The 5,146-nt window shown below is 39.1% G+C and overlaps 1 pseudogene; it reads left to right on the top strand.

The window, feature by feature from the left end:
• The first annotated feature begins 4,327 nt into the window (after positions 1–4,327).
• LOC114565011 (T cell receptor alpha variable 38-1-like) lies at positions 4,328–4,859 on the top strand (annotated as a pseudogene).
• The last annotated feature ends 287 nt before the right edge of the window (positions 4,860–5,146 follow it).

Here is a 5,146-nt window from a genome sequence, read left to right as displayed (position 1 = left end):
GCTTTCTCTTCCTTTAGATATCAGCTGTGAAGAACTGACTCCATCTGAGAAAGAAAAGTACAGTTTATAAGGCAGCTCTATTACTCTGTCCTATAGATACTCCAAACAAGCAACTGGTAGTGATGGTATCGTCAATATCCAGGAAAACCACCAGAGTTCCTCATTTCTCACATGGGAACACAAAATGAAACAAACTCTGGACTGTCTGTTTATGTAAGTGAGGATGAATCCAAAATGGTTCTTCAGATCTCCTTTTTTCTACACTGTTGTACTGAACATGGTTTTATTCTTTTCTAAAGATTTATATGAACTGCAGTTCAGAGCAGAAATCTCTGAACAGTTGAACTGTGTCTTCTCCTCTCAGCCTCATGAACAGTGTTCGTCTAATGACTTCATTTTCTCTAATTTCCTTTTTTCTAAATTCCTTTTTTTGATGGTTCAAACACAAGACAACATGACAACAAATAAGTGGTCACTGGACACTGAAACACTAACTAGAAAATGCATTTCCTGCAGGAAATGCATGGTGTTGAATAGCTGAATTGCTAAAGTTAAACTGGATGAACAGCTTAAATCCGTAAAAAGGAAATCGGTTTAATAAGTATGAATTTCATTATAAAGTTGAATAACACCACTAATACCAAATAATGTATTTTCTAACTGAAATTATGAGTAAGTATGGAAGACTTACAAATGCTGTGATAAACATTGATGAAAATGCGGACATATGTAACAAATGGTTTGAAAAATCTCAAATGCATTGCACTACACTGCTGAACAACTTGTACGTTGGAAGCTGAACTGCACATAAGTTAAGACCTGAAATACATTTGTAGAAAAGCTGGAAGCTAAACTTTAATACAGTCAAAAGTGGAAGTTTCAATAAATTGACTAAACAATTTATTATCAGCCATATCCATTGCATAGAACAAACAAGCAGAAACAGAAAAACAGAGACAGAGAAAGAGAGAGAAGAGAAGAAAGAGAGGAAAGAGGAGAGAAGGAGAGAAGATAGAAGGAGAGGAAAAAGAGACGAAAGCTAAAAAGAGAGGAAAAAAAGAGAAAATGTAATCAACTTTCAATTTCTATATATGTCAGTGGTAACACGCCTCTGGAGCAAATATGGGTGTAAATGTCTTCCTCAATAAAATTAAAAATAAAGAAAGAATTAATAAAGAACCGAATAACAATAGTTGGAATGCTGCTGAATCAGCATTCCCACTAATAAAACTCTGAAATCACTGGTAGTTTATATTCCATGACATCATAATTCACAGAAGAACTCACTAGAATCACAGTTTTACCACCAAAGTTTTTACCATCTTAAAGGAGAAATCCGGCGCAAAATGAACCTAGGGGTTAATAACATATGTGTACGACTGTTTTCTTGGATCTGTTTTCATGCTAATCGAATGTGTCTCTAGCTTGAAACAACCCTTAGATGCATGACCTACCAATACTTACACTCTTCCATGAGTGGGGTCAAAAATGACCCCTATTAGAATGAATGCGTTTTATGTGGTAAACTTAAGAAATTTCTTTCTTAAGTCAAAAAACTACTTACTACTTAACAATAACAAAAACACACACACACACACACACACACACACACACACACACACTATATTTACATAGTGTGCATGTCTAAGGGCAACACTGTCTCACAGCAGTTCGTGAAATGGTCACGTTATTTTTAATCTATTGATTTGTGTACACGGACACGATTATCTCGTTTATTTTATGTGGTCAGCACATAATGGGAAGGATCTATACGGAGGTTGGGTTTCAGAAAAGAAGCACGGGTAAAGGACACGCCAGGGCGCGATCCCCGGTCTCTGGGATGCCGACACACCACAACAACGGGACGGTTGGGGTTTACGTCCGGGACGAGAATTCTGGTCTCCGGGGTGAAAGTCCTGTGTTGTTTGACCCATCCACTACCCCAAGCACCCTCCTTATGTGGATTTTCGGCATTTCATACTACTTGCTACTGTATTCGTGCTGTGATCACGAAATATGCTTACCATTGAAATTCATTAGTTTAAAAATCGTCCTCACCAACACGAAAAAAAATTAGAAAAATGTGTCCTTGTACACAAATCCATAGATTAAATAATGTGACCATTTCACAAACTACTGTGAAGTGCTGTAAATGCTAGCAGGTTTTAGAGCCACTATGAAAAATAATAAATCATATTGAAATCATTTTTGCTCTACTGAAAGCGCATGAAATCTTGCAAAATGTGCTTGTCTGAATAGCTTGTAACTATTATTTCATTCCATAGACTAAACGTTTAATTGATTAAAAATAACCATAATGTGCAGCCATAATATTTACAGTTTATGGTTGCACCCCAGCTACTGACAGGAAATGTTAACATGCCAATATTTAGTTTCATCAAGGCTGACTGTCATCGTGATATATTGTAATTGACTGACACAATGTTGAGCACTGAAATTAATTTTCAACTGGAAATGTCAAAGTGCCAACAGACCTTTCTGACATGTTGGTGGTTACCGGTTAGATATTATATAACTAACCACATCACTGCCTCTTGAAAAAACTACTTACTACTTAACAATACTTCCAACTTAAACTTCAAAGTATGTGTATAACTTAACTCATGGTAAGGGTATTAAAGTAAAGTAAACATGAAGATATTTTGGTAAGCACTGTTTCAAATAAGAATACACTAATGCACTGTTGGTACCAGTGATCAGATCAGTGATTGGTAGAGAGTATTAAAAATAATGTTAACATTTAGTAAAAAAAAACTTCAGGGTGCTGAGACTGCTAGCATTAGATGTGTGGATCAACAGTAAACATATACCTGACAGTCAGAGTTGATAAAAATCAATGGCTCCTATGGTTAACCTTTGAAATTCCATAGAAAATGCTTGGGATCATTTTTGACCCCATGTATGGAAGGCAAGGCAAGGCAAGGCAATTTTATTTGTATAGCAAAATTCAGCAGCAATGCGATTCAAAGTGCTTTACACAAGACATAAAGACACAGTTAAAAATATCATACAAATTGGTAACAGATGAAGAAACAGTTATAAAAAATAAATGAATAAAAAATAAAAATTTAAATACAAAAATGAATTTGAAAAAAATATAACAATTAGATACAAATCCAAATGGCCTCATGTCAAAGACAACATATTTGAGGAATACATGGAAGATTAAACGATAACAAATTAAAATTACAAAGATATTGCAAAAAAGCATTTAAAGGTTAAAGGGGTACTATGCAGTTTAAGCCATTTCGCTTTTTGCTCGCAGGTTTCTCTATATAGGGTACAAGCGGCCGAAATGGTTTCCTCAGGAGGGTGGCTGGCGTCTCCCTTAGAGATAGGGTGAGAAGCTCAGTCATCCGTGAGGAGCTCGGAGTAGAGCCGCTGCTCCTTTGCGTCGAAAGGAGCCAGTTGAGGTGGTTCGGGCATCTGCTAAGGATGCCCCCTGGGCGCCTCCCTAGGGAGGTGTTCCAGGCACGTCCAGCTGGGAGGAGGACTCGGGGAAGACCCAGGACTAGGTGGAGGGATTATATCTCCAACCTGGCCTGGGAACGCCTCGGGATCCCCCAGTCGGAGCTGGTTAATGTTGCTCGGGAAAGGGAAGTTTGGGGTCCCCTGCTGGAGCTGCTGTCCCCGCATAAGCGGACGAATATGGATGGATGGATGGTTTAGAGCTCCCCCTAAAGGTTTCTCTATAGAGCCCCCCTATAGGTTTCTCTATAGATCCTCCCTACAGGTTTCTCTATGGATCCCCCCTACAGCTTTGGAATAGATATTTGGCAGCTCCGATGTTTACTCATGTCTGACTCCTCGCTCGGTCGTTTTTTTCTGCTCACAGGCGCTAGAGGGGAGAGACCACCATTCAACCCAAAAAAAAGTCATATAACCATTACAATGACTCCAAAGCTGTTCAGGTAAGGTAAATTATGCTAAAAATCTGCATAGTTCTCCCTGAATTGAACAAAAACAGAAGATTCTCCAACAACTCATCTTTGAGTTTGACCTCTTATGGCTGCAGAGGACCAACAGACACTAAACTGTCACTATACATTCAAGAAAAAATTCTCAGTTTACTTTCTAAAAAGAAATATGCAAAGGCATGTACAGGTTCACTACAATTACCACCTTTTATATGTTAGGGAAGAAAGTGAATCTGCACCAGCTGTAAAACAGGAACCATGTCAGCTGAAAACTACAAAGAACACTTCACACAAGACATGTTACACTAGGAAAGGAGAGAGGCACAACACGTGTTAGGTGTAAAGTAGTCAGTAGGGGGAATAACCCAGGGCTGTGATCAGGTTCCTCCTTCTAATCCACCACCTTAGTGTTGATGAAGACTAAACAGAGAGATCACAGCCTTCTTTATACTTGCTGTAGCTCAGAGTTACTCCACACTGCAGATATGAAGCCTCTGTTCATCTCAGTGTTGCTGGCTGCTATGAGCCTTGGTATGAACACAACTCTGTTTCTTTGATATCAATCCAACATTGATATGATTCTTTAACAGCACACTGATTCTGTTTGTTGCTGTTTTACAGAATGCAGAGCACAAAAAGACAACGTGCTGCAACCAGAAGGAGATGTGACTGGTACTGAAGGAGAGGCAGTAACACTTGGCTGTCAATATAACAGCAGTACAACTAATGATTATCTCTACTGGTACAAACAGGATGGAAACAACAGCCCCAAATGCATTCTTATGCGCGTTCAAGGGGATGAAGGGAACACACCAGACGAGTTCAGGGAGAGATTTTCATCCACACTGAATTTCCAGCCTAAGATCAGTTCCTCTGAAGATCCAGAAGCTTCAGCTGTCTGACTCTGCTGTGTACTACTGAACGCTGAGGCTTCTTAAGTAGGGGCCTGACCACAGCATGTTTAAAGGCAGCTGGGACAGAACCTAAACTAAGACAAGAATTTAAAAAAGTAAGAAGACTTGACCCAATGGTGCTATTGAAAACCTCCATCATCCTGGTTGGAACCATGTCTAAGGGACAGTAGGTAGGTTTCATGTGTTGCACTACCTCAGTAAACACAGTCACAGAAACTGGCTTAAATTCCTCAAACACAGCAGAGTGCACAGGAGCAGCAGGTACAAACAATTTAGACATAAAACTTTATGAAA

This window comes from Perca flavescens, chromosome 12 (assembly GCF_004354835.1).
Source record: "Perca flavescens isolate YP-PL-M2 chromosome 12, PFLA_1.0, whole genome shotgun sequence".
In the NCBI taxonomy this organism is placed as follows: Eukaryota; Metazoa; Chordata; class Actinopteri; order Perciformes; family Percidae; genus Perca; species Perca flavescens.
This window is presented reverse-complemented; position numbering and strand designations above follow the sequence as displayed.